General features: G+C 42.5%; 1 protein-coding gene and 1 pseudogene across 1 annotated transcript in view; both read right to left on the reverse strand.

Annotated features, from left to right (window-relative positions):
- The window catches only part of LOC124619194 (protein unc-93 homolog A-like), a 271,654-nt gene that overhangs the window by 223,676 nt on the left and 20,443 nt on the right, over window positions 1-27,535 (reverse strand). The gene's annotated exons all lie outside the window — the stretch shown is intronic.
- Window positions 25,301-25,418, reverse strand: LOC124556084 (annotated as a pseudogene).

The raw sequence follows: 27,535 nt of genomic DNA on the forward strand, positions 1-27,535 counted from the left end.
CGGAATTTGGCCGATCAGTCCCAGCCCCTTCGCGAACTGGCCGGCCGAATCCCGAAATACAAAAAAAAAAAAAAAAAAAAAAAAAAAAAACGGATATTGGCCGGCCAATTTAAAGCGACATTGGCCACTTCGCAACTTGGTCGGCCAGTTCCCCTCTGGCCGATTCCGGACTCTGGCCGGAACGTATACATATACATTGTGAACCAGAACTTCATAGAAAACTCTCAGAGGTTGTTCAGGGATACCTTCCAAGTATTTTGTTACAAGGGACCCATGATCTCCAGTGACTCACTACAGAGTTATTGCATTTTAATATGAATGTGACATGAAGTCATGCAAGATGCAGGCGACCATTATTATAATAATCAGTAGTTCTGCATTCAGACCGACTGTGTCGCAAAGGTAAAAGTTAGAAATCAGGCAAGAAATATCTTCATAGTTCATATAACGCGTTTCGGCATTTATCCTTCATCAGATATCTATAAAAATCAAATAAAAAATATTTTTTAAAACGCAGTAATTGGTAGCTATTGAATTCCACTTGATTGAAATTACTTAGCAGAAGCTGTGCTACACCTACCAGGAGCGATAGCTGCATGTGGATATGGCGTTTCAAATTGTTTGAAACAAACATTCGCAGACTACAGACGCAGTTCTTCAGAGTGTGGATCAAGAACATTTTTTTGCTAGTATGTGACATTACGAAATGTATAGTGGCGCGAAGGCGCATCAATTAATGTACATTCATTAGGCCATACGCCCGATGGCAGTGGACCAACTTATTATAATAGACATAAAAGAAATATATTCTTTATCCAGATGATAATGACGAAATTAAAGTGATAAGAATTACACAAAATATTTGTTTAAAGCCGGGGATCTTACGTGGCACCACATATTGTTAAAAGCTGCTATCACAACAACTGTGCGATACGACAAGAGACACAAAGTCGAAATAGCAATAAAAACATATGCCTCGAAGTTAAATACAGGCTGTAAAACCGGGGAAGGGTAATATTTTCGTTGAAACTAGAATAGAACGGCTGTCAAACCAAACGTTAAAATTGTAGCGTTTTGTGACGCTTTACAAAAGGTATTAACTCAAAGTATGAAATGCATAGTGTAAGCGTCCAGATCAACCTACAAAATGTAAAACACAGACGATACAACTTGGAGGAGGGGAGGGAGGAGGGAGAGAGATGCATCATACAAAAATTAAATGGAAACTGAAATGTTTATCAGAATCAGATATTGGTGCCATACAGTTTCCGAAGTGCGCATCCGAGCTCACAACAAATCATGAAAAATTTCGAAAAGCCATTTCGTGTGGGAGCAGATCTGTCCGTTCAATATTCCATGTTGTTTAGCATTGAAATGCTCATAAATATAAATTTCTTCCAGAATGTCTAAATCTAAGCCTTTTGGCCTTTTGTGTAAGATCGATAGAATTTTTTAGGCATGTCTAAACGATGGTTCTTATCACTGAGATAACCTATACCGGAGCACTAGTGTTTTCATTATATTGTCCCCTGAATCAGCTTAAAAAGTCACGCCCTGTCTGTCCAATTTAAACATTAGCAGAGGATGCATAAGTGATTTTATATACCCCGCTCCCGACTTCGTAAGTTTATTCTGCTTGTTCAAATGGCTTTGAGCACTATGCGACTTAACTTCTGAGGTCATCAGTCGCCTAGAACTTATAACTCATTAAACCTAACCTAAGGACATCACACACATCCATGCTCGAGGCAGGATTCGAACCTGCGAGCGTAGCGGTCGCTCGGTTCCAGACTGTAGCGCCTAGAACCGCACGGCCACTCCGGCCGGCTATTCTACTTATTTTCAACAGATGTACGCAAACTGTCTTAAGTTTCTTGCACATCTGGAAGCCAGTTTCCATATTAGCTTTTTTAAATGTATTGGCAGGTCGCTCACAGAAAGGCCCTGTGTACTCGCAGATGCAAAATTAGGTGGATTCTCGGAAGGATCAACAATAGATTTTTTTCTTCTATTGAAAATCTATTCATAAATGCTCCGTATCGCACGTTCAGTGTAACCGTTTCGTAGACCTATTTGTGCGATCACATCAGTTTCTTTTCTAACACATGTTAAGTTTTAGTTTAGTTAACTTGCTGAATGCTGACAGGGAAAAAAAGCACTCTTATGCACTCGTGAGTCAATACTATTAATTACATCAGTGGTGGAAATCTTTCTGAAGATATTGTTGTTGTTATTGTGGTCTTCAGTCCTGATACTGGTTTGATGCAGCTCTCCATGCTACTCTATCCTGTGCAAGCCTCTTCATCTTCCAGTACCTGCTGCAGCCTACATCCTTCTGAATCTGCTTAGTGTATTCATCTCTTCGTTTCCCTCTACGATTTTTACCCTCTATGCTGCCCTCCAGTACTAAATTGGTGATCCTTTGATGCCTCAGAACATGTTCTACCAACCGATCCCTTCGTCTAGTCAAGTTGTGCCACAAACTCCTCTTCTACCCAATTCTATTCAATATCTCCTCATTAGTTATGTGATCTACCCATCTAAATTTCAGCATTTTTCTGTAGCACCACATTTCGAAAGCTTCTATTCTCTTCTTGTCTAAACTATTTGTAGTCCATGTTTCACTTTCATACATGTCTGCATTCCATACAAATACTTTCAGAAACGACTTCCTGACACTTAAATCAATACTCGATGTTAACAAATTTCTCTTCTTCAGAAACGCTTTTCTTGCCATTGCCAGTCTACAATTTAAATCCTCTCTGCTTCGACCATCATCAGTTATTTTGCTCCCCAAATAGCAAAACTCCTCTACTACTTTAAGTGTCTCATTTCCTAATCTAATTCCCTCAGCGTCACCCGACTTAATTCGACTACATTCCATTATCCTCGTTTTGCTTTTGTTTATGTTCATCTTATACCCTCCTTTCAAGACACTGTCCATTCCGTTCAACTGCTCTTCCAAGTCCTTTGCTGTCTCTGACAGAATTACGATGTCATCGGCGAACCTCGAAGTTTTTATTTCTTCTCCATGGATTTTAATGCCTACTCCGAACTTTTCCTTTGTTTCTTTTATTGCTTGCTCAATATGCAGATTGAATAGCATCGAGGAGAGGCTACAACCCTGTCTCACTCCCTTCCCAACCACTGCTTCCCTTTCATACCCCTCGATGCTTATAACTGCCATCTGGTTTCTGTACAAATTGTAAATAGCCTTTCGCTCCCTGTATTTTACCCCTGACACCTTCATAATTTGAAAGAGAGTATTCCAGTCAACATTGTCAAAAGCTTTCTCCAAGTCTACAAATGCTAGAAACGTAGGCTTGCCTTTCCTTAATCTATCTTCCAAGATAAGTCGTAGTGTCAGTATTGCCTCACGTGTTCTGATATTTCTACGGAATCCAAACTTATCTTCCCCGAGGTCGGCTTCTACCAGTTTTTCCATTCGTCTGTAAAGATTTCACGTTAGTATTTTGCAGCTGTGACTTATTAAACTGATAGTTCGGTAATTTTCACATCTGTCAACACCTGCTTTCTTTGGGATTTGAATTGAAACGTCCCCTTAGAACAATTATACACGACTTCGGAGGACGATAACTACGACACTTCCACAGAGATTATGTTACAAGACGCACAGTTTAGCGCTACAGTACACGTATTTGAGTGATTAATTTTATACTTAAAACACTTATTTTTAAAGATTTTTGAATTACAAAGAAAGTTTTCCGTGATATATTTCATTCCATTGGTGTAATCTGTAACACCTGAGGGTATAATTACATTAATCCTCAGGGGGGTACACGCTTACTTTGTGTACCATGTGTTTGGCAAGCACAAGGAGCCCTAGCTAATACCTTTACACATCGGTACCATATTTCTCTAACACATAAATTACACAGCTATCTGATCATTTAACAGAGAAAGAAACTTTTTTTTACTACATCAGTGACAGATGTTTACGTAATTACACAGTTGAATAACTTCACACTTATGAAACTGTATTTTGTCTGTACTTTGTAAACTGTTCATATTTTTTCGGAACCATTGTGATACTATGAGAGCTTTGAATGATGTATTTGGTATGGGATCATGATTTTTAAAGTACGTTTGAGGCAGATGACACTATTGACATGAGCAGAGAATTTTTTTAGGTTTTGAAATTATTGGAGGAAGCTACGACGATTTTGAGAGTTGACTAAGATGTTATGATATTATTACGATGACGATGTGTATTATACTGTTGAGGTATGTTTATGATTAATAAGATGATGATACCGTATATGAGGAGTTTGATTATGCTACGTATTTCTTATGATGAAATACTGAAGAAGTGTCGACGAATAAGGTAATGAATAATGAGTAGTGTTTAGGGACTCTGATTTGTGGAAAAGGTTGTTGGAAACCAAGAATCGTACTTTAAGAGTTATGAAATGTGTGTATATGCGTTAATGTATCACAATGCTGGCGAATTTTTTTGGACGCTGTTATACTTATAGGATTTTGTTTCTACAGATGTGTAACCCAAATTCTTGACCTGTGAAATATTTTTATATGAGACTGTCACTGTGGTGGAAACTGCCGTCGTAAATATTTCGGCAAGAAAGTGACCTTCACGTAATGCGTCGTGGGCACGACGCATCACGTAGGCAGCTGCGCGACAGACCCCTGGAAAAAAGCCTTTCAGAGGCACAGGTGGAAAAAAAAAGGGGGGGGAGGCCATTATCCTCGCTATTGACATTCCTTTGTAGAAAGCATCGCAAATACGACACGCTCGAACTTGAAAACATGATTATACTGTGGAGCTCTTAATTTATGATATTTACTAAAATGCCCAATGAAACGATGAGAAACATTTCACGGCTATTGTCTTGCTTGTTCAGAGAAATGCCATATGGCTTGCTTTATGTATTTATTTACTCATTTTGTTTATTATCTAGTTTCTAGCTGCACTGCAGCATTGGTTAAAATAGAATTTTATAGATGTACTAATATAAATATTTTCTGTCTACAGATCGAGTAAATAATAATTTTTTTCAAAAAAATGAGGGAGCACAAAATGACATTTACCTTCACAGGAACTGCATTCATAATTTTCTTTTCAAGTACTTGGTAACTTTTTGGTAGAATAACTTCTTGTGGTGCACCACTTTAATTACATAGACATTAAGATGTGAATATACATTTCCCTTGTCTGCATTGTTGTCTTTAGTGTACTATTTTTTCTGCTTGAGCTTTGTCATGTTTAGGTACTAGTTATATCATTTGCTGCTGCTGTTTGCCAGGCATAGTGCTACTAAATTTCACTTTGCATTACTCTGTTAAGCCAGTTTACTACTGATTTATTTTTCTTGTTTGCTGCTCATTGCATTATATTAGTTGTAATTTATGCTGCTTGCTTTGCCTTTTGTATTTTTTATCATTGCTGTTTGTGTTAATTGTTGTTTTGTGCTGCTGCATTGCCTCGTTCCTTAGTTTAGCATCTGAGCTCAGTAGATTTAAGTTAGCTTAAGATGGGGTAGGCTATATAAGAGAACGAGTTGTGATGAATTGGAAGAAATGCATTGAGAAGCTATAAGAAAATGGTTTGGCCAAAAAGTATTTTGAAAGAGGATATGAACAAAAAAGTAGGGTTTAGGGACAACAGGTTTAGGTAGGATTTTCTTGGAAATAAATGATGAGGTAAGATAATGGAAAATAAATAATGAGGTAAGAAATATGTGAACATATAAATACAGAAAGCATGCTTGGATAGGATTTTTTTGGTGGAAACAAATATTGAAATAAGATGAAAGATATATGGAACAAAGTTTTGGGTTGGAGTGCAGTACCAAATGTTACCCTGAAAACGAACTCTGTCTTTCCTTTTGTATTATTCCTCTATGTGTTTATGTATCCTTGTGTATTTGTCTTTTTCCTGTCTTTATGTGATTAGCTAATAAGAGTTATGTTGTAGAAGTTTTCAAATAATATGTTATTTTCTTTGTAAAGTTGTTTACAATTCTGTTCTATTTCAATGTTCATGTGTGAAATTAGTGTTTCGAAAACTATTCTCATTACTTTATATATTTACTTATGTCATAATTCCTGTAACTCTGATTGATATGTTATTTCGATTCTTTTGTAAAGCCTGTACTACAAATGTTATCTGTATTGTTATGTTCTTTAATGATGTATTTTGTACCTTTGTAATTTTATTTTCATGTTGTAAATTTATAATAGGATAGACACCAGTTCTTCAAATTAAGTATCATTTCACTGCACACGTTTCTGTTGGCCATAATATATGCACAGTATGTGAGAAGTTGGGACTGTTAGTGTTTGCACGTGTGTTAATAATTCAGCAAGGGACTGGATAACAGCATTGCTGGTTCTAAGGACAATTTCTAAAACTTTGTGAGTGCACAAGTGGTGGTTTATGGACTTGCTATATTGTCCGCAAGACTCTTCGATGGTGATTGTGCACCTGCACAGTCGCAACAGATGGCTGCTGGCGTCTCTACAAGGACTGCAGTGGGTCTGCATCTTTGATGGCCCACCATTACCATTATCTCTACAAGGACTGCAGTGGGTCTGCATCTTTGATGGCCCACCATTACCATTATTTCTACAAGGACTGCAGTGGGTCTGCACCTCTGGTGGCCCACCAATACCGTAATCTCTACCAGGACTACAGTGGGTCTGCTCTGTGATGACCTACCTACCAATATTCTTCAAAACTTCGAATGACTCTGCTGTGGGTTTGCTCTGTTGTGACCCATTACTTGTCTGCATGTCGAGAGTCAGCACTGTCTTTCCGTTGGAAGGACAACACTACTTCTTCAAGACTGCATGGAAATCCACTACTTCCGTGAGCATTTTCTTCTACTGCTCAGACTTCGAGAAAAACACTACTATTTTACCGTAATGAACGATCATGACTGTCTTTATGGACTGTGAGAAAATTTGAGCTTTTGACCAACATTGTATCAATAAGTGTGTGCATTTGATTTCTTTGTTATTGTAATTATGAAAAATTTTTTCAAATCTGTATTGGCCACTGCCCAAACCAATTTGTAAAATTTTTTGTGGGGAGCATGGGGGCTATGTAAGTAGGCTGTTTAGGTTTTTTTATTGGTAACGCCACCTCTGTATGAAAATCACTGGCTGTGCTGTGTGCAGTCTGTGTCTAGTTTGCATTGTTGTCTGCCATTGTAGTGTTGGGCAGCGGCAGCTGGATGTGAACAGCGCGTAGCGTTGCGCAGTTGGAGGTGAGACGCCAGCAGTGGTGGATGTGGGGAGAGAGAGATGGCGGAGTTTTGAAATTTGTCATGAACTGCTATATATATTATGACTATTGAGGTAAATACATTGGTTGTTCTCTATCAAAATCTTTCATTTGCTAACTATGCCTATCAGTAGTTAGTGCCTTCAGTACTTTGAATCTTTTATTTAGCTGGCAGTAGTGGCGCTCGCTGTATTGCAGTAGCTTGAGTAGCGAAGATTTTTGTGAGGTAAGTGATTTGTGAAACTTATAGGTTAATGTTAGTCAGGGCCATTCTTTTGTAGGGATTTTTGAAAGTCAGATTGCGTTGCACTAAAAAAATATTGTGTATCAGTTTAAGGACAGTCGTGTATAATTGTTCTAAGGGGACGTTTCAGAATTATTATATTTTTCTTGAAGTCTCAGGGAATTTCGCCTATATCTTGCTCACCAGATGGTTGAGTTTTGTCAGGACTGGCTCTCGCAAGGCTGTCAGTAGGTCTAATGGAATGTTGTCTACTCCCGGGGCCTTGTTTCGACTTTCTGAAGATATCTAAACAAAAATCTCTAGATTACCTAATAATATTAAAGTATAAGTCGTTAAGACTTCTATTTGATTCCAACTCTAGAGTGAAGCGTATTTTTTAGTACAACGAATTGAAGGAGCGTACCAAATCGGTCAAGTGTGGTTCAGCTCCTCCAAGTGCAAAAAAAGTATCGTCTGCGTATCTATGACACAAAATAATATTATCAGACACGGCCCAATTGTTTGCAAAGAATTTTCTTTCTAGATAAGACCGACCTTTTCTTTAATTACATACACATCTTCAAACTCATACACATCTTCAACCTGGAATATCATTGATGGGAGTAGAATTGTCTTCAGTGACGAATCCCACTTCGAATGGGACTCCGGTGACCACGGAAGATGTGTCAGGAGAAGCCCCGGACAGTGATGGGATACCAGGCTAGCGAGGAGTGATGATCTGGTGTACCGTTCCATGTCATAACATAACCCCTTTTGTAGTCATCCGCGGCACCATTACAACGCAGCGATACGTCGACGATATTCAACGCCCTTCATGTCAAGCCATCCGGCTATTACATTTCAGTAAAATAATTCCTTCCTACACATAATGAGAGTTTCCACTGCTTGTCTTCGTTCTTTCCAAACCATGCCTAGGCCAGAAAGATCGCCAGATGTCTTCCCAAATGAAAACGTTTGGAGCATTACAACCAGGGTCCTGCAACCATCTCGGCATTTTGACGATTTAACACCCCAATTGGACAGAACTTGACATCATATCCCTCAGGAGGGTATCCAACAGCTGTATCAATCAGTGCCAAGACGAATAACTGCTTTCACAAGGGCTTCAAATTGCTCCAAGCGCTATGTGACTTAACATCTGAGGTCATCGGTCCCCTAGACTTAGAACTACTTAAACCTAACGAACCTAAGAACATCACACACATCCATGCTCGAGGCAGGATTCGAACCTGCGACCGTAGCAGCACCGTGGTTCCGGACTGAAGCGCCTAGAACCGCTCGGCCCCAGCGGCCGGCTGCACAAGGGCCAGAGGTGGACCAACGTGTTACTTTCTCCGTTTGTGAAGCTCTTACCCTTGAATAAATTATCCAATTTTTCTGAAATTATAACCCTTTGTTTGCATGTACATGTACATGCACTTTGCACCTAGAGAGTTTCGCCCCAGTTGGATAATTCCTTCGTGTTCCGTCGCCTTTCTGTCTTACAAGGATAGGTCCCCAGTAGTGGGATCGATTTTTTGAACCATCTATATGGAGGTGTGGGTTAAGATCACAGGTACCACACACTGCAGCCACTCACCCAGTTGGGCCCTCGTTCGCGAGTGTTTGACGAAGGAGAATGACACAAAGAAAAAAATGAAAAAAAACTATAAATTTCATACGCTGATTAAAAAGATGTGACAAAGTAATAGAAATGAGAAATTACACTTAAATCAATTGAAACTTTCCTGGCAAATTAAAACTGTGTGCCGGACCGAGACTCATACTCGGGACCTTTGCGTTTCGCGGGTAAGCGCTCTACCATCTGAGCTACCCAAGCACGACTCACGCCCCGTCCTCACAGCTTTACTTCTGCCAGTACCTGTTCTCCTACATTCCAAACTTTACAGAAGCTCTCCTGCGAGCCCTGCAGAAGTAGCACTCCTGAAAGAAAGGATAATGCGGAGACATGGCTTAGGCACAGCCTGGAGGTTGTTTCCAGAATGAGGTTTTCACTCTGCAGCGGAGTGTGCGCTGATATGAAACTTTCCTGGCAGATTAAAACTGTGTGTCGGACCGAGACTCGTACTCGGCACCTTTGCCTTTCGCGGGCAAGTGCTCTACCATCTGAGCTACCCAACCACGAGTCACACTGCGTCCTCACAGCTTTGCTTCTGCCAGTTTCATATCAGCGCACACTCCGCAGCAGAGTGAAAATCTCATTCTGGAAACATCCCCCAGGCTGTGCCTAAGCCATGTCTCCGCAATATCCTTTCTTTCAGGAGTGCTAGTTCTCCAAGGTCCACAGGAGAGCTAATGTAAAGTTTGAAAGGTAGGAGACGAGGTACTGGCAGAAGTAAAGGTGTGAGAAGGGGATGTGAGTCGTGTTTGGGTAGCTCAGACGGTAGAGCACTTGCCCGTGAAAGGTAAAGGTCCCGAGTTCGAGTCTCGCTCCTGCACGCAGTTTTAATCTGCCAGGAGGTTTCATATCAGCGCACACTCCGCTGCAGAGTGAAAATCTCATTCTGGAAACATCCCCCAGGCTGAGCCTAAGCCATGTCTCCGCAATATCCTTTCTTTCAGGAGTGCTAGTTCTGCAAGGTCCACAGGAGAGCTAATGTAAAGTTTGAAAGGTAGGAGACGAGGTACTGGCAGAAGTAAAGGTGTGAGAAGGGGATGTGAGTCGTGCTTGGGTAGCTCAGACGGTAGAGCACTTGCCCGTGAAAGGTAAAGGTCCCGAGTTCGAGTCTCGCTCCTGCACGCAGTTTTAATCTGCCAGGAGGTTTCATATCAGCGCACACTCCGCTGCAGAGTGAAAATCTCATTCTGGAAACATCCCCCAGGCTGAGCCTAAGCCATGTCTCCGCAATATCCTTTCTTTCAGGAGTGCTAGTTCTGCAAGGTCCACAGGAGAGCTTCTGTAAAGTTTGGAAGGTAGGAGACGAGGTACTGGCAGCTGTGAGGAGGGGATGTGAGTCGTGCTTGGGTAGCTCAGACGGTAGAGCACTTGCCCGCGAAAGGCAAAGGTCCTGAGTTCGAGTCTCGGTCCAGCACACAATTTTAATCTGTCAGGAAAGTTTCATATCAGCGCACACTCCGCAGCAGAGTGAAAATCTCATTCTGGCACTTAAACAATTAATTTAAAAAATATTAATCAAAGTAATTTCGATAATGATTTAAAAATTTAAAAAAAATACTACATCGTAGGAGATTCGATCCTACAACCTCCTGCATGCGAAGTTATTGTCCCACCCACTACTCCAACCACCCAGTCCATTTAACACATTTCTCAAAGTTATTAAGCACGACGAAAAATTCCGAAAGATTTCTTTGTCAGTTACTCGAAAATGAGCGACCACTAGTCTGAATGGCTGAAAGGTGTGATACCTGACCTATATAAACGTATAAATAGTTTCAAAAAGTCGATCCCACCTTTGGGACCTCTCCCTGTTAGAGTGCATCTTCAAATGGGAAGTCTGTCTGCGCTAAAACCGACCATCCCCTGGCACCGGCCCACTCCCGTGAGGGGTCAGATTTTTATTTTCAAATTGCAACGCCTCATTATTTGCGGGTTCGGATTCTACGCCAAAACTTATTTACGGTCTACTGGAAACTTTTTTTCCATTCGTGGTACATAGGACTGTAACCGACAAAATTCAGTTTTTTGGTTTCTGCTACTAGGAACCCATTCATTTGAATCTTTTTCGAAAAAAATGTGAATTTTTGTTCTAAGAAGTTAATATTATTGTTAAAAACTTTTATTCACTTTTACAAACTTGATAGTATAGTAAACCTTTTGCGTTTAGACATTGCGAAGTGTGGGAAGTAACCTACCTGCAACGTAACGTAGTCCTCTGTTCCCTTTATGGTAGATTTTGATGAGTCCCCATGCCATTAGGAAGTTTAATTTCGGCGCTTCATCTCGAATGTCACCATGATGGCGACTGATTTCGGGGTGTTCTTTCGAACAATCGTCGTTTAACTCTCGCGCAGATTACAGCGCCATCTAGCTCGTATGGAAAAACTTGTTTCAGATAGATCCTATATTTTTTGACGTACAATCCCAATCTGCAATAAAAAGGTGGGGGGGGGGGGGGGGGGGAGAGAAGGGTTCTCATTTGAAAACAACAAGTTGGCGCCCCCATGGGGGCGGGTGAGGTGTTGGGCAGTTTTAGCACAGATAAATGTCAGTTTTGAAAATGTTAACATTTCCTCTGAAACATTTCTTTCATAAGATACGTGTTTTTCCAGGTATTTAGCCCTTCGAAGTTAAAATACCCTGCATATTGTGCGTCCTTATTGTTGCTGAATATGAAGGTGTAACTACGACTATTTTTGGTTTGAGTATCGTAAAACTGTGTAGGCATTGTGAAGTCCGTCTCTAACATGGCTGCATTACCTTACGTTTCTGGTGGCAACAGCAAAGTAGCTACTGTAATGACCTCGGCATTTCCCTTTGTAACAGTTAGGCACTATAAATTATCATAACAATGACAATTGCGCAATAAAGGAATTCTAACGGCGGCTACCTGGTTGGTGCTTCGTATATAGCTCCACCGAAGGGAAGTGAAAACCTCTACTTGCCGAGGTGTTACCGCCTCTCGCGTGTCGTAACAACTTTTACGCGTTCTGAGAGAGCTGGAAGCGTTCAGCGCTCTCGTTGCTGGACTCAGTGGACTGTGACGGTCTCGGATGCCATGTCATTCCAAAGAAAGTGGTTTTGCTCACGCAATCTGGATTGATTTTACGTTATACGTTCTTTCGAGGCCCGTTTGGTTTAATTGCCTCCTCAAATACACCGATAGTGTCTACATTCCATCTCAACTAGTGGTCTGTTCTCGTTCAAGAAAGCTCTTTCTGAGACTGGAGATTTATGTCAGATGGAGAACCAAAAGCTAATAACTCTGTTACCGACGATGCTTACCAGTTGTCGCTCGTCTCGGGATATTCGGACCATGCTGGCTTACTGGTTTTTCTAATTCCGCCACCACTTTTGTCTAGCGCTGCCAACGATTTGCCCATCATTGCTGGCAAAACGTCAGAAAAACCACTAAACCACCGTCTTCCGAATATCTCAATATGAGCGTTAACGGGAAACACAACAAGGGGCCACGAAATTGTCAACAATTTCATTATGTTGTTTTCTGAGACACTGCAATCATATTAGCAAACATTGTCACATAATACTCACATTTTCATTCTAGAAACTCGGTATTTATTCTTTCTTTGCATGAAGCACGCCTTTCTTGTCCTGGTCCCTTATATCAGCAGTGTCGGCATGTTAAATTAGTCGTAGAAGATGGCCGAATACCCTTTTCCGCTGATTACCTTCTTTTTCCTAACTCGAAAAGATTTTTATGGGTCAGTAAAATTTTGATAGTTACCTTTGTATTTCGGAAACGGATAAATATATCAATAAAATTTTAAGGCTCTTAGAAATCAGGATTTTATGAATATATCGTAGAAATTACACCCGTTTGCAGTGCTTAGAGGTCCTGGAATCTGGGGTGTTTATCGATAACGGATAAAGATTTCTTGAAAAAAGGCAAAAGTGACACTTCTTCGTACATAAATACCTAGAAAATATAACGTTAAAATTTTTAGCAATTTTCTGCGGTTATTTATGACTAGCTGCGTCCCTCAGTGTTATTCTGGGTTAAACAGTTATTCATTACGCATTATTAATGCTGAAATTCACTATCCAAGGGTATGCGCCATCAAAAAAGTTATCCCTTAGGCGTATTGAGGCTCGAGCTACTTGCGGTTTAGAAAACCGAGCGACGTGGGAAAAAACGCCAAATTTTGAGACGATGGGACAATCTAAGAGAATACATGTAGCTCACAAGTAAACGACTACTTAAGGAAAAAAATTACACTATCTAGTAGCGCATTATAAAATGTGCCACAAAAGGGAGTAAATAATTTCACGACTGTTTGCGACATACGTAGCACGGAAAAGATCATAATTGTCTTATTGTGCATGGAGAGCCAGTAATCTACTATAATACGTCTCTGTGAACAACGTTCCGTGACTACTTGTTCTCTGAAACTTCTGACTGTTGGCTTTGACTCTTATTTTCAGTGATCGAGAAAGCCACTTTCAAAGGGAACTGCGAGCGTTTGAACAGGAAAGGCAAGTTTATTGGGTTGATGGTTACTCTTCATGAACGATTTTACCCATCCCACGGGAATAGTACTCACGTTGACCATTACAAGGCAACAGTGATTTTTTTCGGAATAAAAGGTAACCTATGTATAAATCTATGGTATAGGCTACGTCCATTCCACAGTTCATCTAAATGCGTCCAGACACTTCAGCGTGAAATAGTAACAAACACATTACCTCGACGAAGAAAGAAAATAATCAATTTATAGTTCGGTGCAGCGCAAATTTTGTAATATTCGTACGTGCAATAACGTCGTCTGGTCCCACGGATGTGGCTGTCACCAGCGGATATACTCGCATATCACAATCAAATCCTGTATCAATAAAAGCCTACCAAGTTCTACATGTTAAACCACGACATCTTTCTTGTCGTTCAGCATTTAAATGACACCGTCGTCGTGTATCTTCAAGCATCTCAGAAGCTGTAAGAAACGTCTGATTTTCAGCAACTAAAATGCAACGTGCTTGTGTGGAAGAATGGATTAAAAGCTTTGAGGAATGTAAAAACATTGTGTTCATTAACCTGAATCGTATTATGTAGGACACATTAAACAATAAAAGCGTTAACCATACAGTTCCAAAGTCAAAGAATAAATAGCTTTTATAAAAGGAATTATTGTTCCACGTTCGCGTTATGTTCTTCAAATCAATATATCTTGCACTACACACTTTTCAATGTAGCCTATGTGTTAATTCAGGGTGTAAGGTAAGTCCAATCCAAACATCTTCCAAATCCGTCCGGCCGTTTCAGCTTGAAGGAATAACAAACATGCACACAAACTTCTGCGTATATAATACGTATGGGATTTAGAGTTAGCTTCAGGCCGTATTTTACGTACGCATTTTGCGCTTATATGAAACGTACATTTGAATCTCTGTATGTCGGAAACGGATAAAGATGTCAATAAAATTTCCAAGCTTGTTCGAGATCGAGATCTTATATCGTAAAAGATACACTCATTTGCTGTGCATTGCAGTTTCTAGACAAATGCCTAGAGAATATAACGTTGCAATTCGAGTAATTTGCTGTAGTTATTTATTATTTAGATTTCGCTTCACAATGGATATTACGTGCGTGTTTTACGTGTACATGTAAGGTAACTTTGAACCTCTGTATCCCGGAAGCGATATTTTCAAGGATTTTGAAATCTGGATCTTATGAATATAGTAACACCCATTTCCTGTGCGTAGCTGTCCTGGAATCTGCGGCTCGGTTTCTATACTAAAAAACCAATTTTTTTGGGGCGTTTCTAGGTAATAGATAAAGATATTTGAAGACGGGAAGATGACACTTTTACAAAAATGCTTAGACAATATAGCATTAAAATTTGAGCAATTTTCTGCGATTCTTTATTATTTACACATCACCTCATACTGGATTTCACGTGCGTTCTTTACGTGTACATATAAGTTAACTTTGAACCTCTGTATCACGGAAACGGATAAATATATCAACAAAATTTTCAAGATTTTTTCGAGATCGGGATTTTACGAATATATCGTAAGAATTTCATCCATTTTTTGTGCATAGCTATCTGGGAATCCGCGGCTCACTTTTGGTACGAAAAAATGGTAAAAATCTTTTGGAGGGTTTGCTAAGGAACTGCCCGTTAACTATGGTGCCTCCATAAATCCCTCAAGGCCCACCGTAGAGCACATCAAATGCAAAAGGAACCAACCGTTTTGCTCCATTCTCCTAAGCATAATGAAGTGTAATATTCATACATTGCACTGTACTGTAGGATAGTGACGCCAAGACGATCCTTTTGTTGGGCACACAAATGATCTCTTGGCCAAGAGCTATGCAAAACACCTGAACCTACCTTTCCATCACCGAACCAGAGGTACGAGCCCCGGAAGAATTCCGTTTTCATATGCGGCGTTTTGGTACAAATTATGCAGCGCACGCTGTTGCACGCGTACCGATAGTTGGAAGATCATTAACTTACTGTATAATTAAACCGTGAACAGAATGAGCATGCTGTGTTTTCATTAAGCTTTTCCGAAGAGTAGATAGAGAAGAACGCCGGATATTTTCTGCTACTGTGAAATTTCTTAATCACCAAATCAAAAACATATGTAGTAAAATAGGGGGTACACTACATGAACACAAAGTGATTGTTTATTCTAGAACTTTGAAGGTCATCGTTGGTGATCACGTGATGTTGTAGTGTTCGGCACCCATAATCAGTCTCTTGGGGTTGAAGCTCTTTTTCCGTGTTTGCTTTAACAATATGTATGTTTTTGGATAGGGTCCGCCTTTAGCAAAATACAATTTTGGTAATTATGTTTTGCTAAAGGCGGGCCCTATCCAAAAACATACATATTGTTAAAGCAAACACGGAAAAAAAGAACTTCAACCCCAAGATGATTATTTTGACGCCCTGCCAGGTATTTCCGAGCAAGCTCTACAACAAATTCCGGAACACTACAGCAAAGTTACATCAAACTATTTTAAATATAAAGTTCAATACAAAATTGTGTTTTGCTAAAAGCGGACCTATCCATACATAATCAGTTTGCTTGGCATTATGTGGACTACAGCTGCGTCTCATGCAAGAGAAGTTGTAACAATAGTATACTTAATTTTTGGAAATTAAAGAATATAATCTTAAAGCAATCCAATATTTTTACGGTACCTACGATTTCTCAATGGAATAACTAGTTGGGAGCGTTATCCTGTTTGAAAAGTTAGTTCCATGGTATTGTAGACTTTAAACAGCCAGTGTGGAGGTTTCTGGAGCGGTGCTCTTGCCTCGTGACCCCAAATGGGAAATCGCTTGAATAAAGAGAAAAATGGGCACAGAAGCCGCCGGACACCAAGAAATCGGGAAGCTTGCCCCAGCTGGGAGCCAGATAATTGATAAGAATAATAAAACAGATACGGTACCAGACTTTTTTTTAAAAAAAATTATCAGCCTAATACTTATACACTGAGGTGACACAAGTCTTGAGATGCCTCCTAATATCACGCCGGACCTCCTTTCGCCTGTCGTAGTGCAGTAAATCGACGTGAAATGAACAAGTCGTTGGAAGTCCACTGCAGAAATATTGAGCGATGTTGCGAAAGTGTTCCCGGTGGACGAAATGAGCGTCTATATGTCCTGTAACCGTTCGATGGTATTTTTTTTCTGGCGATGTGGGTGGCCAAATTATTCGCTCGAATTGTCCAGAATGTTGTAAACAGTTGTGACCCGGTGAAATGATATCGTTGTTTGGGAACATGAAGGCCATGAACGGCTGCAAATGATCTCTAAGTAGGCGAACATAACCATTTCTAGTCAATGATCTGTTCAGCTGGAACAGAGGACCCACTCCATTACATGTAAACACAGTCCACACCATTATGGAGTCACCACCAGCTTGCGGGCTCTGCGTCACATTTGAACCCTACCACGAGCACTCACCAATTGAAATCGGGGCTCATCTGTCCATAGCAAAGGCACTCGGGTAGGTCATCCTCTGTCATAGTCCACTAACCCCACATTTCGGTGCACTGTCCTAATGGATACGTTCGTGGTGCGTCCCACATTGATTTCTGATGTTTCACGCAGTGTTGATTGTCTGTTAGCACTGACAACTCTACGCAAACGCCGCCGCTTTCGGTTGTTAAGTGAAGGAAGTCGGTTACTGCTTTGTCCATGGTGAAAGGTAATGCCTGAAAATTGGTATTCTCAGCACGCACTTGATATTGTGTGTCTAGGAATACTGAATTCCCTAACGATTTCCGAAATGGAATGTCCCATGCGTCTAGCTCCAAATACCATTCCGCTTTCAAAGTTTGTTATTTTCTATCGTGCAGCCGTAATCATGTCGGAAACCTTTTCATACGAATCACCTGAGTACAAAAGACAGCTCCGCCCATGCAGTGCCCTTTTGTGGTTTGCGTACGTGATACTACCGTCATCTGTATATCTGCATATGGCTATCCCATGGCTTTTGTCGCCTCACTGTGGACTATATATATGAGGATAGTAACTATTCTCGAGAGAACAGATACCATTGATGAGCGTGCAGCTTCTCTTGAATAAATGATAATTAATTGAAACCTTCAGCTGCCGGCAGATCTGGTTGATATACCTCGATGGGGACAGCTGAAAATGTGTGCCCCGACCGGGGCTGTATCCATGCTGAGATGGATAGAGTCTGCCATGTAAGCAGGGGATCCCGGGTTCGAGTCCCGGTCGGGGCACACATTTTCAGCTGTCCCCATTGAGCTATATCAACCACAACTGTCTGCAGCTGAGGGTTTCAATTAATTATCATTTATTCACTGTAGACTGGCTGTGATTTATGATTCATAGACGTGGCGCGATACTTTCAACAGTGGAAAACAGTCAACAGGGGAGCTGAAGGCATTAGAGTTTTAGATTTAAGGAAAAGTTGGGTGGAAGCATAGGATCCACATAAATATCTATAGGTACTGATTGATATCTTTGTGGCCGGCCGCGGTGGTCTAGCGGTTCTAGGCGCTCAGGCCGGAACCGCGGGACTGCTACGGTCGCAGGTTCGAATCCTGCCTCGGGCATGGATGTGTGTGATGTCCTTAGGTTAGTTAGGTTTAAGTAGTTCTAAGTTCTAGGGGACTGATGACCACAGATGTTAAGTCCCATAGTGGAGCCATTTGAACTATTTTTGATATCTTTGTGAGTAAAGTTGGTTTATTATCTGTAACTTTCTTCTTGAAATTCGCCAAGTGCAGCTCTTGAGCTTCACCCGACGTACCGAATTTTTCAAACAACTTACGTGAAAGTACGAAGTACCCCTGCACAGTGAACCGGATGTTGACAACTGTCACCTAGAAGTTATATATCAGTGAGAGCTGGCCACATGTAAACAGCGTGTACCGACGTACGATCATGCTTGCTGTTGACCAACACAACGAGGAAACGAAGACAGCCACACTTTTCCACAACAGATGGTCAGGCTAGTTCTACTTGCTCAACCGTCGTTAGGTAATACCTCACTTTCGATAACGTCTGGCGCTTGTTATCTTTGGCTGCGCGGTGGTGCTAGTAGTTTACGGTGAGTGTTCTCTTTCTGCGTACGCCGTATTTTAATTCCTGCTTGGCGCAGCCCCGCGCGCCAGTGGTTTAAGGTGAAATGCACAGCGATCTCTCGTTACACTCCTACATTGAAAGTGACGGTATGTTCGCCCGTCGAAATATTGGTTTGTCGAAGACGTTACCCGGCTACTACCCCGGAACTTACATTCCCTGGTCAAAAGTACCCGGCCACTGTTACACGAGGTGTGTTTTTTAAGTAAGTACCGTTCTGAAATTTAAAAAAGGCGTCCTAAGATATCTCAATAATTTTATTTTTACATGAAAGCCTGTACCTTAATCTACTTTTCTACATAATTTCCGTCAATACTGAGGCACTTGTCATAACGTTGTGCCAGTTTCTGAATACCCTCCTCATAGAAGTCTGCCGCCTGACTTGTTAACCACTGCATCACCACTGTTTTGACTTCGTCATCGTCTTGAAGACGCTGACCGCCCAGGTGTTTCTTCAAGTGCAGGAATAGATGGTAGTCACTGGGCGCAAGATCGTGGCTGTGCGGAGGATGATCTAGAGTTTCCCATCGAAAAGATGTCATGAGTTCTTTGGTCTGATTCGTCACATGCGGACGGGCATTGTCTTGCAGCAAAACGATGCCCTTGATCAACTTCCTTGGAATGTTGCTTTGATTCTGGTGTGACGTGGGCCACCCATGTTTCATCACCCGTAACAATTTGGTTTAAGAAATCATCACCGTCGCTGTGGTACCGGTCAAGGAAAGTCAATGCACTGTCTAAACGTTTGGTTTTGTGCACAAACGGTACCCAACGTGCGCACAATTTTCGGTAATTCAAGTGCTCGGTCACAATGGCATGCAAAACACTACGAGAAACATTAGGAAAGTCATCCCGCAAGGAGGAAATCGTAAAGTGTCTGTTTTCTCTCACCTTATTGTCCACTTCCTGCACCAAACTTTCATTAACGACCGAAGGACGCCCACTCCGTTGTTCATCATGAACATTTGTGCAGCCATCTTTAAATGCTCTCACCCACTTTCTTTCCATTCCATCACTCATAAAGTTTTCTCCGTAAACTGCACAGATCTCACGATGAGTAGCACTAAGAAATCTTGTAACAGCCCGTACTTCACAGTCGGCGGGACTCACGATTATCGGAGGCATCTTAAACACTCAGTAAACAACGTAAACAAGGAAGAATCAGACTGTAATGGCGTCAGTGCGTAGATTAAGGTACAGGTTTTCATGCAAAAATAAAATTATTGAGATATCTCAGCACGTCTTCTTTTAATTTCAAAACGGTACTTACTTAAAAAACACGCTCTGTATAATGCAGAAACGACCACTAGATGTCTCGAGGGACGTACCTGCCATAGAGAGCCTGTATAGGGCTCTCTAACCTGCCAGTACGGAAGGAGGCGTGGAGTGCTGTGATGTCAAGAGAGGAGAGCTCAGTGACTTCGAACGTCGACTACTCGTTGGATGTCACCTCAGTAGCTAGTCCATCAGGGACATATCAGCTGCCCAAGTCGACTGCCGGAGATGTGACTGTCAAGTGGAAACGAAAAGAAACCGCAACAGCTAAACCGAGACCAGACAGACCTCGTGTACTGGCGGACAGGGACCATCTAGCAACCCGAAGCGTGGCTGTAAGAAATCGCATGAAATCAGCGGGAGGAACAATTCGTGAGTTCCAGAGTTCTACAGGCAGTCCAGCTAGTGCAGTGACTGTCGATTGGGGGTTAAAAAGAATAGGGTACAAAGATCGAACATCTTCTCACAAGCTACACACTTTTGTAGTCATTGCCAAATGACGCTTGACATGGTGTAAAATCGAAGCCCTTGGCCTGTGTATGACAGGAAACGAGTGATTTGAAGTGATGAAACACACTATACCTTGTGGCAATCCGATGGAAGGTTTCGGCTTTGGCAAATGCTTAGAGAATGCAACCTGCCATCTTGTATAATATCAACAGTGACTTACAGGAGCATGGTGTTACGATATGTGACTATTTTTCGTGGTTAGAGTGTGGTCCCCTTATTACACTTAAGAAAACGCGAAATACAGATTGATATGGACACAATTTACGGGACTGTGTACGGCGTACACTAGAGGAGTACTTCAGAAACAATCATTCACTGTGTAAGCAAGGCAGTGCAAGCTCTCCTAAAGCCGTATCGATGAGGCAATGGTTCGTGGACATTAATACGCCTGAAACAGACTGGCGTGCCCAGAGTCCCGAGCTGAACCTAATGGAACATGCATTAGAACGTCGGCTTCCATGCAGACCACAGCGTCCATCATCACCACCTTCTTTGGACTGAAAGTGTCCCCAGCAGAGTTCAAACCTTCAGAAAGGTGAAGGACGGCCCCTCAGAAAGGCGAAGTACGGACGCACCCATACGAAAGCCTACTTACAGCTGTCCGAATACTTTTGACTGTATAATATATTTTATCACTGGGCGTAATTTTCCGAAACCATTTAGTGCGGAATGGTTAAGTGGCATATCGTATTACATCACGAATCTGTGTTTGTGAAAAATAATTTTTTTTAACATTGCGTTATGCCATATCAGCTTTCTGGTCCAACTGATGGTTGACAATGTCTTTTGTTGTTACAATCATTCTCTAAAACTAAGCAGATAAGAGAGGGGTCTACAGGGACTCCCTCGTAAGTTGCAGGATGCTACATTTAATGTGTAAAAGCTGAGGAAAATCGTATTAGTAATAAAGTTAGTAAAATCATTTCTGATGGAACATTTGTTTCGTTATCTTCACGTTGATGCTAAGCTGACAAAGCTAATAAGGGTGTACTGTAGAACTGAAAAACTGGGAACAACCAAATTGTTTCTAGACCATTTAATTCTCACACTATGACAAATTGTATAGACGGTCACAAATTCCGTTATGCTTCTGTGTGTGTGTGTGTGTGTGTGTGTGTGTGTGTGTGTGTGTGTGTGTGTGTGTGTGTGTGTGTCAATACAGGGACGGTTAATGCTGTTTGCGGATGACGCTGACGTTGTTATCCGATGATGTCCCATATGTGCTCGATTGGAGACAGATCTGGTGATCGAGCAGGATAAGCCAACAAGTCGACACTCTGTAAAGTACAATGTGTTAGATCAGCGGTATGTGGGTGAGCGTTATCCTGTTGGAAAATAACCCCTGTTTTGCTATTCATGAATGGCAGCACAACATGTCGAATCACCAGACTGACGAACAAAATGGTTCAAATGGCTCTGAGCACTATGGGACTTAACTTCTGGGGTCATCAGTCCCCTATAACTTAGAACTACTTAAACCTAACTAACCTAAGGACATCACACACATCCATGCACGAGGCAGGATTCGAACCTGCGACCGCAGCGGTCGCGCGGTTCCAGACTGTAGCGCCTAGAACCGCTCGGCCACCCCGGCCGGCACTGACGACCAAATCTGAAGTCAGTGTACGTGGGTTAACCACCAGACTGCTTCTGCTGTCATGCTAAATAGAGCCCTAGGCATAATTGTAGGTGTAGGTCCAGTGTGTCTAGCGCATAGACAGATTGGTTGCAGGCCCTCAACTGGCATCTTCCTGAGCAACACTGAGCTATCACTGGCACCGAGGCAGAACCATCTTTCATCAGAAAATACAACAGACATCCACTCTGCTCCCCCCCTCCCCCAATGAACTCTCGCATGTCGCCACTGAAGCCGCAAATGGCGGTGGTTGGTGACAGTGGAATGCATGCTACAGGGCATTGGGCTCAGAGCTGTCCCTGAAGTAACGGATTTGTAACAGATCGTTGTGCCACTGTGGTGCCAACTGCTGCTCAAACTGTTGCTGCAGATGCAATACGATGCGCCAGAACCATACGACGAATTCGATGGTGTTCCCTTTCGGTAGTGCCAAGTGACCGTCCCGACCCCGGTCTTCTTGCGACGGCACGTTCTCTTGACCATCGCTGGCAGCAGTCATGTACAGTGGCTACATTCCTGCCATGTCTTTCTGCAATATCGCAGAAGGAACTCCCAGCTTCTACAAGCCCTATTACACGACCTCGTTCAAAGCCAGTGAGGTGTTGATAATGGTGTCTTTGTCGCGTTAAATGCAGACCAACATCCACTCAGCATGTCCATCCTCAAGCGTAATTAACGCTCACGACCCTCAGAGAGTTTATTTAAGGCAACACTGATTTGCATCCTCATAGTGGTGCTCCTGGAGCGGTTCGAATGGTTTATTTAGTTCGAATGCTGTTGCTAAAAGAAACTTCATTATCTGAAGGACATTGCTGGAAGAGTGGAAATTGGCGAGGTAGTGTGTGGAGCAGCAAGTTACACCTATGAGCTCGGCTACATAACCGGCCTCTCATCATACTGTAAACGAACGATCGTATCAAGCATTGTGAGCTCAGCGTCAACTGGAACATTGTGATGCTCTCAACTCTTCAACAGGAGCAGCCCATCGCCATTTTCTCATTTAATATGCCGATAAGAATGCGAACTACGTCCGTCTTTTGTCCAAAAGATAGGAGGGCAGTCAAGTTTTAACGTATCGTCGACGGTGAGGTCGCTGGAGACAGAACATACACTATCTGATCAAAAGTATTAGTGGACATTAATATGGGTGTCTGTTTGCCCTTTGCCTTCATGAGGATTTGAACTATGCTGTGGTCTTTTTTAGTGAGATGTCTGAACGCCTGTGGAGGAAACGCAGCCCATTCTATCTCAACAGCAGAAACCAGAGAAGGTAACGACTTTGGATGCTGGGATTTGGAGCTATGTCGACGTTCAAACTCGTGCCAGTGTTGTTCCATTGAGTTCAGGTAGAGACTCTTGGCAGGTCAGTCCACATCAGAAATTTTATTGAAACTCCCTGACAGATTAAAACTGTGTGCCAGACCGAGACGCGAACTCGGGATCTTTGCCTTTCGCGGGCAAGTGCTCTACCATCTGAGCTACCCAAGCACGACTCACGCCCCGTCCTCGGGGCTTTACTTCTGCCAGTACCTCGTCTCCTACCTTTCAAACTTTACAGAAGCTCTCCTGCGAACCTGCGCAGGAGAGCTTCTGTGAAGTTTAGAAAGTAGGAAACGAGGTACTGGCAGAAGTAAAGCTGTGAGGACGGGGGGTGAGTCGTGCTTGGATAGCTCAGATGTTTACCGGCACGGTAGCTCAGCGTGTTCGGTCAGAGGGTTATCTCCCCTCTGTAATAAAAAAAACTGAATTAATGGATCAACGACGAACAGAAACGGGTGTCTTGCGACGTTCGCCCCGAGCAGATACAACGAACTGAAACGAACAAAATTAGACTTACAAAATAAATAAATAAATAAATAAAATAAAAAAATAAAAAAAATAAAAAAGATGGTAGAGCACTTGTTCGCGAAAGGCAAAGGTGCCGAGTTCGAGTCTCGGTCCGGCACACAGTTTTAATCTGACAGGAAGTTTCATATCTACGCACACTCCGCTGCAGAGTGAAAATCTCATTCTGGAAATTTTATTGTCCACAAACTATTGCCTCGAAGATGGTGATTTATGACAAGGTACAATGTCACGCTGATACAATTATCATCCCCGAACTAATCCTCCAGAGTACGCTTTACACAATGCCGTAAAATGTGTTGATATCCTTCTGCATTTAATGTTTTCGTAAGCGCAATGTGGGTACAACACCATAACCACCAAAGAAAACTCCATACCGTAACAGCGTCTCCTCAACATTTCACTGCTGACACTATGCATGATAACGTTCTCCACGCATTCCCCAGACAGAGGGTATAACGGGATTCACCACTCTATGTCACTCGTTTCCGGTCATCCACTATCCAGTGGTTCACTCTTTACAACACGTCAAACATCGCTTAGCGTTGGCTACAGACATAATTATGTGGCTTTCGAGGTGCGGCTCGACCATTGTACCCATTCTCTTTAACCACCTACGCATAGCTACGCTACTGGTATCCCTTTGGAATTCACGAGTGAGTCATATCGCTGATTTCATGCGACTTTTTACAATGATCCTCCGCAATGCTCGGCGGTCACCGTCCGTCAGTAGATGAGTCTGCCTGGTTTTGGTTTAGTTGTGGTTGTGTGGTTGGTCCTTTGCTTTTCCCGTTCACAATCATAACACCAACAGTCTACCTAGGGCGCTTTAGAAGGGTTAAAAGTCCCTAATGGTTTTGTTTGTCGGGTGACATCCAACGAATAGTCATCGATGTAACGGGTTCTCCTGACAGACAAATTCAGCTGTTACTGCTTCTGTACTGACAAAAAAACACTCCCCGGTTGTGCTTATACTGACGGGTCGGCCCTCCGCATTACAGAGAAATATCCTGATAGTCTTGATCAAATGTTGCACGCTCGGCAGGGAAGGAATTTGGCCACATCTTCTCGAAGGAACAATCTCGGCATATATGTTAGACGACTTAGGGAAACCAAAACTCCTCCCGCACAGACCATGATGGCCCAAAGGTACCCCCTGGCCATCATGTCATCCTCAGCCCACAGGCGTCACTGGATGCGGATATGGAGGCGCATGTGATCAGCAAATCGCTCTCCCTGCCGTATGACAGTTTCCGAGAAGAGCCGCTACTTCTCAATCAAGTAGCTCCTCAATTTGCCGCACAAGGGCTAAGTGCACCCCGCTTGCCAACAGCTCTCGGCAGACCGGATGGTCACCCATCCAAGTGCTAGCCCAGCCCGACAGCGCTTAACTTCGGTGATTTGACGGGAACCGGTGTTACCACTGCAGCAAGGCCGTTGCCTAGGGAAACCAAGAAAACTTAAATTAGGATGGACGGACGGAGATTTAAACCACGGTTCTCTCGAATGAGAGTCCACCATGTTACCACTGCGCCGGCTTGCTAGGTTTAATTCATGTTTAATCCGTATTTCCCACACAGTCATCTCCTGTGCTATATTCTTCACTGCTTCACTCGTAACTTCTCACGAAGATTACCACATACGTGGGAGAATGGCATTTCCCTCCTGGGACTGGTGGGACGTCCAAGATTGTTTAGCCGTTAATAGCTGACACTTTTGCTCTGTCTTCCTGAGATGACGAGTCACAAATTCCAGTTTCACTATGGCTATGGTCATTTCGCGTTCATCCTGAGATGACACCTGCAGAAAGTGACTGCCCATTTCTTCTTCCATCTCTGGCGAAATTGAGCCATTGTCTCGTGTCAAGTGCCTTCGTCACCGAGAGAACTTCCTCAATAAACTTGCCAAAATGGCTCTGAGTACTGTGGGACTTAACAGCTGAGGTCATAAGTCCGCTAGAAATTATAACTACTTAAACCTAACTAACCTAAGGACATCACACACATCCATGCCCGAGGAGGATTCGAACCTGCGACCGTAGCAGTCGCGCGGTTCACGACTGAAGTGCCTACAGCCGCTCGGCCACCGCGGCCGACTAATAAACTTGTCCCTGATTATGAACACAGACGGTGATTAAAATATAACTGGCCTGAAAATTTCTTTCGTCATTCGTGACAACGTATTCGAAACAGTAAGTAGATCATTACAAAACTAACGGGATCGGCCATACAATCCGGGCTCTCACGCCCGGTATTCGCGTCTTTGATAAATTTTGTTTATGAACATTAGGCTTTGGCCCAAGGCTCATTTCTGCGCCTACCGTTTCTTCTGAGGCTGGAGACATCATCAGAGGCTAAAAAGAGTCACTTATCATTTTGAAACTTAAATATACAGGGTGTTACAAAAAGGTACGGCCAAACTTTCAAGAAACATTCCTCACACACAAAGAAAGAAAATATGTTATGTGGACATATGTCCGGAAACGCTTACTTTCCATGTTAGAGCTCATTTTATTACTTCTCTTCAAATCACATTAATCATGGAATGGAAACACACAGCAACAGAACGTACCAGCGTGACTTCAAACACTTTGTTGCAGGAAATGTTCAAAATGTCCTCCGTTAGCGAGGATACATGCATCCACCCTCCGTCGCATGGAATCCCTGATGCGCTGATGCAGCCCTGGAGAACGGCGCATTGTATCACAGCTGTCCACAATACGAGCACGAAGAGTCTCTACATTTGGTACCGGGGTTGCGTAGACAAGAGGTTTCAAATGCCCCCATAAATGAGGGCCAAGGCCAGGAGAGCGTGGAGGCCATGGAATTGGTCCGCCTCTACCAATCCATCGGTCACCGAATCTGTTGTTGACAAGCGTACGAACACTTCGACTGAAATGTGCAGGAGCTCCTTCGTGCATGAACCACATGTTGTGTGGTATTTGTAAAGGCACATGTTCTAGCATCACAGGTAGAGTATCCCGCATGAAATCATGATAACGTGCTCCATTGAGCGTAGGTGGAAGAACATGGGGCCCAATCAAGACATCACCAACAATGCCTGCCCAAACGTTCACAGAAAATCTGTGCTGATGACGTGATTGCACAATTGCGTGCGGATTCTCGTCGGTCCACACATGTTGATTGTGAAAATTTACAGTTTGATCACGCTGGAATGAAACTAAAATGAGCTCTAACATGGAAACTAAGCGTTTCCGGACACATGTCCACATAACATCTTTTCTTTATTTGTGTGTGAGGAATGTTTCCTGAAAGTCTGGCCGTACCTTTTTGTAACACCCTGTATACACAAAGCCGAGCTGTTTGTAGGTATCCGCGAAGCTACTAAAAAGTTCGGCTTCCTACGCTTCTTTGTAAGTTTGAGACTACTGAGTTTCCAGAGCCTCTGATGAAACCTCCAGCATTAGGAGACGAAACGTTAGTTATGGAAATAAGCGTTGGACCAAGGCCAACTACCCACAAAATAAAATTCACCAGGAACATGTCGGAAACTAGTTCGAAGACTAGAAAACTTTGTTCATATGGAAGATAACCTGCGG

The sequence above is a fragment of the Schistocerca americana genome, chromosome 1 (assembly GCF_021461395.2).
Source record: "Schistocerca americana isolate TAMUIC-IGC-003095 chromosome 1, iqSchAmer2.1, whole genome shotgun sequence".
In the NCBI taxonomy this organism is placed as follows: domain Eukaryota; kingdom Metazoa; phylum Arthropoda; class Insecta; order Orthoptera; family Acrididae; genus Schistocerca; species Schistocerca americana.